The 11,724-nt window shown below is 49.1% G+C and overlaps 1 long non-coding RNA gene across 1 annotated transcript; it reads left to right on the top strand.

Moving 5' to 3' along the window:
- The first annotated feature begins 1,703 nt into the window (after nt 1-1,703).
- LOC128773648 (uncharacterized) lies at nt 1,704-10,568 on the top strand. The gene is made up of 3 exons (XR_008417997.1): nt 1,704-3,204; nt 5,631-5,677; nt 6,194-10,568. It is a non-coding gene; the product is annotated as an uncharacterized LOC128773648 (long non-coding RNA).
- Nucleotides 10,569-11,724: the final 1,156 nt, after the last annotated feature.

Here is an 11,724-nt window from a genome sequence, read left to right as displayed (position 1 = left end):
GCTGGCAAAAATTAGAGTGAGATCTAATTTGACTTTAATTAAATAAAGAAGAGTGGTCTTTCCAGCACGCCTGAATTCTGCTATATTCACACAAGATAACTCTGCCTGGAGTGGGAGAAACAGCACCGTGAGATGGGTCTGGTTCGGCCATTCAATAGCTGTGGACTCCTGAGCAACGTCACTTCTCCAAGCCTCAGTTTGCTCATTTGTAAAATGGGGATGAGCTTCCCCACCCCCCCACTCCCCCAACAGGGTTTCTCCCAGGCCAGGGTCTGGTCCATCTGCCTAAGTCCAAGGCTATGGAGGGGCGGCCCATGTGGGTTTTAGGGTCACCCTCGCCCTGGCCAAGGAGAAGCCAGTGCCCAGCATGGCCAGCAGAGGGCACTGCCACGCCATGCAGACTGTGTCCCAGCCCGCTGAATGGGCTGCTCAAGGAGGCCACAAGCTCTCAGGGCTGTATGGAGCAGCACGCGGCGTCCAGCATCCATCCCCCTTTCAGTGGAACAGTCCAGATGCCCGGACCCTCAGGTGTCACCAACCCGTAGGCAGAAGGTGACGTGTAACCTGGTTCTCCCACCCACAGATCCTTAGCCCCTCAGCACTCTGCCGTCTAGAAACCCTTGGGGTGGCTCATGTGTGGTCACAAACCAGTGTGCACCCACAGGGCAGCACTGCAGCTTTGCCAGGCCTCTGGGGTGTCCCACACGGCATCCGTGACACTCCAGACTTACAGCAGGTTCCACTCATCAATGGACACCACCCCTAAGGGTCACAGCTGAGAAGCAGTCAGGGCAGAACGACCCCGCACCTCTCCGTGAGAGGAAAGAGGACTCAGCTATGAGTCCTGCAGGGACCACCGGTCTCCCTGTGACCAGTTCTTGCCTTCTCACAGCTGGGGCCAGGTCACTGGGTCATCCCCTCAGGCCCAGTTCCCAGACCACCTGGAGGGCCCAGGTCACCCCAATGGTGTGACTTCTACTTAAACAACCAATACTTCCATTCCCGCAGTGTGCCAGGCCCTCATACCTCTCATGCCACTTAATATCAAGGAAATGAGACAGAGGCTATCACTCCTGTGGGGAAACTGAGGCTCGGGAGAGATTAAAGGACTTGCCCAAGACTTCATGGAACTACAGTGCTAGGACTGAAAACCAGACTCCAGATTCCAAAGGCCATGTGAGTTCCACAATGTCGTCGAGCCTCCTGACTGTGGGCACCGGGTGTTTGACTGTTTTGGGGGAAGCAGGAGGGGAGCACTAGCTGTCCGGCAGAAGTCTGGAAGACCCGCTGTGCAGGTGCAGGCCAGCTCAGCTCAAGCTGAGGCTGGCGTCACACGAAGCCCGGACAAGCCTGGAGAACAGATGCTTTCTGTGGGCTGCTTGTTTGGGGTAGCCCAGCCAGAAGGAGTGCAGACCCCTGTGAGGCATCTGTCCTTACCTGAGATTGAGCAGGGCTCCTGAGAGGCCCTGATGACAGGACACTTAAGGGGGAGGTAGAGGCGGGGGTTGGCAGGGAAGCTCAGACCATACTCTCACTGTTCTGGCTGTTCCTTGGTCTGGTAGCAGATGTCAGGAACATGAGGCTGACGTCCACCCTGTCCCCCACCTCCTTAAAGCAAGTGGGCTTGGGGCCCTCTTCTGCTTCCCTCACACAGGACACCAGTGGGATGTCACCATTCAGCCCAGATCTGCCATTGGTAAAAATTCAGTTTCCCCAAATGGGAGGCCCCACTCTGCACAAGAAGACACTGGGCCAGACCTGCAGGGATCTTGATGAGGGATCAGAATGAGGGAGGCAAACACATCCACAGATCAAAATAGCCCAAGGTCAAGGGGATAGGAGACCTGAAGGTGCAGGGGCTGGGGGTGGAGGGTAGTGTTGCGGCAGCTGGAGGGAGTGAATCTGTCTGGAGGGGGTGGCCAGGGAAGACCTAAGGCACAGGTAGCAGAGGGCTGAGCCAAGGCTGAGAGCTAGGAAGGGGAGCACTGGTTTAGAACCAGGGAGATGACTGGCCAGCTGCACGAAAGGGGCTTGAGAGCACTTGGCAGGGATGAAACTAGGAGGGTGGGGTGGGGCCCAAGTGTGGGCAGCTTCGTGCCAGGCTGAGGATACCATGGGCACGTACAGCTGGCAGAGGGGCAGCAAAGCACCTAAAACTCCAAAACAGACTTCCTGGGTTCAAATCCTCACCCGGCCAATCACTAGCGGTGTGACCTTGGATAAGTCATTCAGTTCCTCGGTGTTCTAGTTTCTCCCCCATAAAATGTAAACTGTACGTAGACGTAGCATGTGCCTGGATCACAATGGTGCTATTACTCCTACGTCACATAAATAGTCACAATGGCTCCCATGTAGTGAGCACCTGTGATGTGCCAGACTCTGGGCTGCTTCCCTGTCTCCATCACTCACCTCCTTCATCTTCACAGGAAACCTAAGGTAGCTTACCATTATCGCGCCCATTCTACAGATGCAGAAAAGGAGGCCCTTGCCAATAGCCTGGGAGCTGCAAAGCGGTGAGCCGGCTTCCCACCCAGACCAGCCTGATTCCAAAGGCCAGGCTCTAAGGACTTCAAAGCTGCATCATTCTGCCGGGCAAGAGGGGCCAGGGGCCTGGGCCACGCAGCAAATGTGGCTTATGGATCTCGGGGATTCTGAGCCCAGCTTGGTGTGCAGGGGAGGTGGGGGTAGGAGAAAAATTCAGGCCTGCCCCCGTCCCCAGCCCCGCAGCCCCCTCCCCGGGCCCACACCCAGGAGCCCTGGATTGGGGCGACACATCAGGGATCCCGTTAAAAACAGGGCGGAAAGGAGCGGAGCCCTTAAACAGTACAAATGTGTCCCCCCGCGCGCCTGATTCTCCTGGAGCCCGGCGCGCACAGACAGAAGTTGTGTACACAGGATTTTAGTATTTCCTCTCCGGCTCCAGCCCCAATTTGAGGGCCTGTAAAAGCTTGAATGGCGTCCAGTGCGGCGTGGTTTGCCTAAGCTCGGCTCCGGCTCCGGCGGCGCGGAGTCAAAGCAGCCCACACAGGGACCGGGCGCCCGCGGGGGGCGCCTGGGGGCAGGGGGCGCCCACGCCTACGGCCAGGCCGCCCCGCCTGGGCTGGCAGCGCCCACCAGCACCCCTGGGGACTGAGTGCACTAACGGGGGACGCCAGGGCGTGTCTGCGCCACCCTTTCTTTCCCCGGAGCCTGGAAGGAAAAAGGGTGAGTGGGGAAACCACTGAAACGTCATTGGGGTGGGGGCGCTCCCCGTCGCCGGGGGGGGGGGGCGGGGGGGAGGGTTGGCTGGTCCAGGTGTCTTTTCCAAGGTCTAGACAAAGTGGGAGGCTTGTCAGTCCCAGCTTTTAAACATGCCCCGGGCACCTCTGCCCCACCCCCCAGTTTCAGTTTCCTGGCTAGCTGTGTGAGTCTATACAATTCACCCACCCTCTCTGAGCGTCCATCCCCTCATCTCCATCTCGGACCCCTACCAGCTCCAGCTTCCACTCCAGCTCTTGGAGTCTGAGATTGTGAGCAGCCTGGGCTGCAGACAAGGTGTGCCCTCCTCCAGGGGCTGTGACCTGCACAGCCAGTCTGTAAGGACAGGGGTATATCTCAGGGCCAGGAAGAGACAAGGGAGGGCTCCCCCCCCCCCCCCCCCCCCCCCGCCCCTGACCCTGGGGGACTGGTCATGGGCCTTCCAGGGGTCACTCACACCCTGAGCACAGTGCCCTCTGTGGACACAACCCAGGTCACAAAGGGCTCCACACACGAAGAAGTTTCTGCAGCCACATTCAGCCTGCACTCCACAATTGCTGCTAAGTCCCAAATCCAGAAGTTCCCGCCAAACATGTGTGCCCCTCTGGCCTATGTAGCCTGTGTAACGTTTGGGACTAAATCTGACCTCAAAAGACTCATTTGGTGACTTGAACTGACACTTCACAATTCTAGTATGTGTTTATCCCACTTTCTGGGAATATTCATACAATGCATTCATGAATATTAATGTAAATGTGCTTGATTTACATCGGGAGGCTGCCTGACCCGCTCCCCATTCCCCCTAACCCCCCACTGTGGGGAGGAAGTTACATAATAAACACCATAGCACTGTATTACTTTTCTAACCCCCCTCAGAAAAAACCTTAAAAACTTCCTGGCCCCAAGGGTTTCACATAAAAAGCTGTGGCCCATAAAACAAAGAGACAGTGAGAAAGAAGTGGTAGTGGCAATGATTCAGGTGGTTCTGTTGTGCCTTCCACATAATGAAGTCCCCATCCCAGAGGCCATCGTATTGGGAGTGTCTTCTGATGAAAGAGTGGCTTTGGTGTTTAAATACATGGATACTCGGGGCGCCTGGGTGGCTTGGTCGGTTGAGTGTCCGACTTCGGCTCAGGTCATGATTTCACACTCCGTGAGTTCGAGCCCCGCGTCAGGCTCTGTGCTGACAGCTCAGAGCCTGGAGCCTGTTTCAGATTCTGTGTCTCCCTCTGTGACCCTCACCCATTCATGCTCTGTCTCTCTCTGCCTCAAAAATAAATATAAAAACGTTTAAAAAAAAAATTTAAATACATGGATGCTCATGGTAATATGGCTCCTAAAGCAGATTTCTTTATGGATGGCTGAAGAGATTTTTTTTTTAATCTTATTTTGATATTATTACAGATTCTCAGGAAAGTGCAAAGACATGTGCAGGGAGGTGCCATGTGCCCTCCACCCAGCTTCCCCCAATGTGAAGGTCATACTTTACCATAGTATAGTATTAAACCCAGGAAGCCTACAGTGGTATAGTCTTTACAATGAACTCAGATTTTACCAGATATGCATGTGTTTATTTGTGTGTGTGGCTCTTTGCAATTTTATCATATGTGTAGCTTTGTGTAAATTGTCTTCAACACTCTCAGAGGGGTCTTTTGCAGAGCAAAAGTTTTTCATTTTCATGAGGTCCAGCTTATCAATGTTTCTTTTTGTGGATCATGCCCAGGCTTAGATCCTATGCTTTTTCAAGTTTTATAGTTTGTGTTTAAGCCCAGTGAAGTTTATGATCCATTTTTGAGTGAATTTTTGTATAAGGGGTGGGGTTAAGTCAAAGTTCTTTTTTTTTTTTTTCTTTTTTTGTCTATAGATATCCAGTGGCTAAAGGGATTATAAGAGCTATTTTGACCATACCCAGTTTTGGCTTTAGAAACACTAGTTTTAGATGAAGTAGAGGAGAACTGGAGAAATTAGACAACTTTCCCAAAATTACTGTGGTCATCACAAATTCTGCTCACCAAACATTTCATGCTATCTCTCTTCCAGGCGTATAATAGGATCACACCTCTGGGCCCCTCTGTGGTTGGGTGGGGCCACATTGGTGCTTGCCAGTGACCTGTGAGTAGAAATTATATGAATCTCTCCCAAACAGGAGCATTTATATGCTTCTGTGAGACCCTCCAGATCTTTTCTTTCCCTCTGTCCCAGCAACCGTTAAGTTCAAAATGGTGACCACTCCATCAGCCTGCATCCCAGAAGTGGGGAGAAATGGAATAGAGCCCCCAGTGGATTCGTGCGGATATTTAGAAGGAATAAGAAATAAACTTTGGGTCTAAGCCATTACACTTCTAAGCCTGTAGGTTACCAGAGCATGACTCAGCCACTCCTTCCCCATACAGCCACCAAGCTGGACTTCAGAAGAATCCAGGTTCCCCTTCACTCCAGGGTAAGTGCTCCACATGCTTGCTCTGAGGGAAACCCAGCAGGAGGGTTTGTGGCTCTATATGAACCCTCTCTGCTACTGAAACAGCAGCTGTCCCCAGCGCCTGCCCAAGCTCAGCTCGAGAAGGGCCCTCAGGGAATTCAACAGTGCTGCTCCCAGTGACCCTGGAGACCTCTGCACTCTGCCTGGCACTAGTCACTCCCCCACTACCCCCGACACGGGGGCTGGCTTGACTTCTAAGGGGGATAAGGACAAACTGGGACCCACTGAGGAGAGGGCCTGAAATGGGAAGAGGGACACAGAAGACTTCACGGTGTCAAGTCCAGAAGGCAGGGTTTCTGATTCCTTACCATGTCACCTGCCAGAAGCTCCATTCAGACACAAACAAAACAAAGAAAACACATCATTTCAGGCTATGTCTGGAGGACGTGACTGAGTCCCTGTAGCAGACATTGCCTTTGTTTACCAATATCCATTTTTCTTTCCCCTTTGCTAACAAATTCAATTTGTTTGAGATAGAAATGCACCCAGCCTCAAGCGCGGAATCTATGGCCAGATTAAAGCAAGCATGACAAGCCTGTTCCTCTATTCCCAGTCCCCTTGCAACCAGGATTGGACCATAAGATACAGGTGCGTGTGTGTGTGTGTGTGTGTGTATCTACCTCAAAGCTTCTGCTTTCCTAAAAATATAGATTCAGCTGATATGTTCCCTCTTTCCATTTCTCTGTGTCTGTTTTCTTTTGAATGTGGGCATGATATCTAGAGTTGTACCAGCCACCTAGGACCACAAGGAAAAAGCCAAGAGAATCTCAGAGTTGCTGAGTTAAGATAGCAATATTACAACCACCACCACCTGATTCCTTGTTATGAGAAAAAGACTCCCTGGTGCATTTAAACCTCTATCACCAGGTTTCCAGCTACTTGTAGCCAAACACCTTCCTAAGTGGTAGAATTTCCAGCAGAGGAGTTGGGGAAAATGACTTTTTCTGATTATCAGCCACTGTACTTCTCCTCTTTCCTCACCTGGGGTTGTGTGGCCCCCAGATCAGTCCTGCTCCCAGAAGTTGTCCCTAGATCAATTCTGACCTGCAGCAGGAGGTAGGATTTAAGCAGCCTCGTATCCTGAGCTCTGCAGCAGGAGCATTTTGCATCTTCCACATCAACTCCAGAGTTATCTCCTCCAAACACAAACCTGAACATGGCACTCGTCTGCCCCAAATCCTATTAACTTCCCTCAGACCCCAAGAATGGCATTCAGATCCTTTCCCAAGCCTTCAAGGCCCTTCCCACCTTGGATTCAGCTTACTTTCATAGCTTTAAATCCCTGTCCTTTTCACCAGGCACCATCCCCATCTTCTGGCCCACCTCTGTCACCCCATGTCCACCATGGGCTGATATATTTGCTCCCTCCTTTGCACTCTTTCTGCACACCTTTGTTATAGCGAGCACCACTCTGCCTTGTAGTTGCTTGTTTACAAATGTTTCCTTCCAGAGATCGCAAGCTGTGAGGACAAGAGCCCGTCCTTATTCTGTTTGTATGTGGTTCAGCTTCCAGAATAGCTAGTACCCAAAAGAAATCCTGGGGATCAAGAAATAAAACCCCAGTGCTTTGGTTATACTTTGGACATTAACCTTGAGCTTCCTCTTTGGGCTCTGTTTGGAGCCACTCTTCAGGTAACTTGTGAAGTTCCCCATTATAAGGAAAGGGTTTGCTCAGTTTCCTATTAAGCAATATTTATTAAGCACCTACTGTGTGCTTGTATCAGTTAGCTATATGCTGTGTAACAAATATCCACAAAATCCTAATGGTGTATAATCATGAGCATTTATTTCTCACCGGTCTTTGGGTTGGTGGGGAGTATTACAAGGTGTTACTACAAGCCCCACTTTTCAGATGAGGAAACCAGAGGTATAGAGAGGTAATGTAATCATCCAAGTTTGCATAATTGATAAGAAGCAGAGCCAGAATAACAAGCAAGAGGACCTGACCTGAGGCTGGAGTCCTAACCATTATCTTGCACTACCTCGATGCTCTAGACTGCATGTTTGTGTCCCCTCAAACTTTGTATCTTGAAACTTAATTGGTGATGTGATGGTATTCAGACATGGGGCCTTTGGGAGGTGATTAGATCTTGAGGGTGGAGCCCTCATGAATGGAATTAGTGACCTTCTGAAAGAGACTCCAGAGAGCTCTCTTGCCCTTTCTGCCATGTGAGAACACAGGGAAAAGACAGCCACCTATGAACCAGTAAACAGTCTCTCACCAGATAACAAATCTGCCAGCATCTTGATCTTGGACTTCCCAGCCTCTAGAACTGCAAGAAAGAAATATCTGTTGTTTATAAGCTACCCAGTGTATGGTATCTTGTTATAGCAATCCAAATGGACCAAGACATTCTCCATCTTGGAGAGTATCCCACTGTGCTTAAGAACTTGGCTTGTTTTTTTTAAAAAATTTAATGTTTATTTCATTTACTTATTTATTTATTGAGAGAGAGAGTGCATGAGCAGGGGAGGGGCAGAGAGAGAGGGAGACAGAGTCTGAAGCAGGCTCCAGGCTCCAACCTGTCAGCACAGAACCTGACATGGGGCTCCAGCCCACAAATCCTGAGATCATGACCTGAGCCGAAGTCGGCTGCTTAACTGACTGAGCCACCCGGGCGCCCCAAAAGTTGACTTGTTTTAAAAATAACAGCCTAATATTCCAAGGAGTGGATGTGGATATACCGTAATTACTTAGCCAGTCTCTACTGATGTGCATTTAAGTTTTTCTCAAACTTTTGCCACCACAAACAATGTTGCATGAGCAATTCGTGCCCAAGTCATTCAGCATCTGTGAAGTATATCTGCAGGGAAAATTTCTAGAAGTGGAGTTGCTGGCTCAAAGTTATGTACCTTTGTAATTTTGATAGATATTGCTAAATTGCTTGCCAACAATCTATGGACTGTCGGTTTCCCCACACCCGTTCCCACAGGATGTGTTAGCAAGCTTTTTGATCTTTAGCAGCACGATGGATGAAAAGCAGTATCTCAGTGTTGTTTTAATTTGCATGGTTTTTATTATGAGTAGTGTTGAAAAAATAATGTTACCTCATGGGGTTGCCGTGAGGATTAAATGAACTAAGACAATGAATACATATCAAATTCTTAGAACAGTACTCAGTACTGGGTAAGCACTTAATAAATGTTTATTGCTCTTACTATTATATATTAAATGGGGGAGAGCAATGCACAGAGCTCTATGCACAATATGCCACTATTTCTGGGGGAAAGAGGAAGCAAGCAAGCAAAAATATGTGTATATACATAGGCATATACATCCACATCCATGCATACATTGATGTGTGTGTGTGTGTGTGTGTGTGTGTGTGTGTGTGTATGTACTTGCATGTGTATGTAACATTTCTCAGGAAAGATATACAAAAGTAGAAAACATTGATGCCTCTAAGGAAGGAATTGTGTGCTGGTGACAGGAGAGAGAAGAGATTTTTCACAGCATTCCCTTTGTATCTCATCATATTTGAATCATGCGCACGAATCATTTATTCTCAAATGGGCTGTAGTTACTGGCACTTCCTGTAGGAAGTCTATGCAATTAAGAAGGCTCCCAGCTCCACGGTTTTAGCCCAGAGTCCTGGGGAGGTGACACATTCCAGTTTGCCACCTTCCCACCCTTGCCTCTTGAGGGCACCAGACTCAGCCCTAATGGTAGCTCAAAAGAAAGCTGGGTTTGCCACCAGCTGAGGAATGAATGGAAAGTACCAGTGTTCATTCTTCCTTTCCCCCCAAGTTTTCCACACCTATCACTCCATCCAACCCCCTCAAGACAGAAGGAGGAAGGACCACATGAGAAAAAGGGACCCTGAAATCTTTGCTGCCTTCCAGACACTCCGTGTGGTAATAGAAGAATTCCTGGACTTGAGTACCCTCATCTAGTCTCAACGAAGCCACCGATCTCCTGGGGAGACAAGAACCATCACCTTCCTGGGCCTTAGTCTTCTGAGAGTGAAAAGGGGTTACTGCCACCCAGCCTACATCATAGGGTTTGGATTAAATCAAATAAGAAATATGAAGCCACATTGAACACACCAAAGCGTGATGTTACAGAACGTGTGGGTGGCATGGGACAGCGAGTGTTCCTGAGCTGTCACCAAAGACAGTGGCCTCTGCTCCACAGGGCATCTGTTTGCAGCACAGACCTCCAACCTGGGAGTGCCTCTTTTCATCCAAGAGAACTGAATGAAACACCTTGCCCAGGTACTACCAGATGTCAGACACCATGTAGAGAATAAAGAGAACAAAGATGCAGGAAAGAGAGAAGCCAATTCCAGGCTTAATAAATGCAGGAATTTTGCAGAATGCGTTGGAAACATCCAACCTCGGTGAAAATCTGTTGATTAAAAACTTAACCCTCAGTCATAAGAAGGAATGGAAGTTTTGACACGTGCTGCAACATGGAAGTCATTATGCTGAGTGAAATCAGCCAAACGCAAAAGGACAAATACTGTATGATTCCACTTATATGAGGTAGCTAGACTAGGCCATTCATAACGGCAGAAAGGAGAATAGAGTTACCAGGGGCTGGGGGCAGGTAAATGGGAACTTATATGAGTTCTGAGTTTCAGCTCTGGAGATGGATTGTGGCGATGGCTATACAACACTGTGAGGGTGCTTAGTACTACTGAATTGTACAATTAAAAATGATTGAGGGACGCCTGGGTGGCGTCCACCTTCAGCTCAGGTCATGATCTTGTGGTTTGTGAGTTCGAGCCCCACACTGGGGTCTGTGCTGACAGCTTGGAGCCTGGAGCCTGCTTCAGATTCTGTGTCTCCCTTTCTCTCTGTCCCTCCCCTGCTTGCACTCTTACTCTCTCTCTTAAAAATAAACATTTAAAAAAAAAAAAAGGCTTTTTAAAAATAAATAAATAAATAAAAATAAAAATGATTGAAATGTTAAATTTTTATGTTATATATATTTTACCAGAATAAAAAGTCGCCCCAAAAAAGAAGGGGGAAAAAACCCTTTATTGCTCACCAATTATACGCGATTGCCTTATGAGATCCTGAAACTAATTTTAAAATAAGGGCCCTGAAACAAGAAAACACCGGATCCCAAGAGCAGCAGTAGAGAGAGCGAGTGTGAAGGGCCTAAGGGAGCCCGCTAGGTCCACATCGGTGCCATTTCCTGGCCACACTCCTCTGAGTTCCCACTAGTTAATAGAAACTGCCAGGCGGTGACCCCAGAATGCCACTATAGAATAGTCACGGTCATACAGATTTGAGTTTGTGTTTGCATAAGTGATATTGTAACATGTATGTCATTTTCACATCACAATGTGAAGTCATTCATGCTAAAGCAAATCCTTTCGTTGACTTCATATAGTCCTTAGTTTAAACACAGAAAAGGATACCTTCAGCTGGTTATCTGGGTCAGGTGAAACTTACCTAGCTATTAAAATTGCGATTCTGCTGTCCTGAGTAGGTGAAATCAGGAAAGCCCCAATCCCATCCCTCTTAAAAGCATTCTGCCCAGGGGCGCCTGGGTGGCTCAGTCGGTTAAGCGTCCGACTTCGGCTCAGGTCATGATCTCACGGTCCGTGAGTTCGAGCCCCGCGTCGGGCTCTGTGCTGACAGCCCAGAGCCTGGAGCCTGTTTCAGATTCTGTGTCTCCCTCTCTCTCTGCCCCTCCCCTGTTCACACTCTGTCTCTCTCTGTCTCAAAAATAAATAAACGTTAAAAAAAAAAAAAAAAAAGCATTCTGCCCAAATGAGGCTTGATTCTGTCTGGATGTGTGACCCACAACCATCATCAGGGGTAAGTGACATTAAACAGTTTATGAGAAGAGGAACTGCGTCTGCCTCAGATCTGTCGCTGCCTCTGTCCCTGAGGTGGGCAGAGTCCAAAAAGAAAAGGGATCTCGGGGAATGGATGGGGTCAGGGGAAGGGAGCCGGACTCAAAGGCAGCCAGTTCTCTGAGGCTGGCAAGGAAATGTTGTTCCTTTGTTTGCACAGTTGGCCCTCAGCCCAGACAGGGTGAGTGACCGCCAACA

The sequence above is a fragment of the Panthera pardus genome, unplaced genomic scaffold (genome assembly GCF_024362965.1).
Source record: "Panthera pardus isolate Hobbes unplaced genomic scaffold, ASM2436296v1 HiC_scaffold_26, whole genome shotgun sequence".
NCBI classification, from domain to species: Eukaryota; Metazoa; Chordata; class Mammalia; order Carnivora; family Felidae; genus Panthera; species Panthera pardus.
The sequence above is the reverse complement of the archived record's forward strand: the minus strand, read 5'-3'. Positions and strand labels throughout refer to the sequence as shown.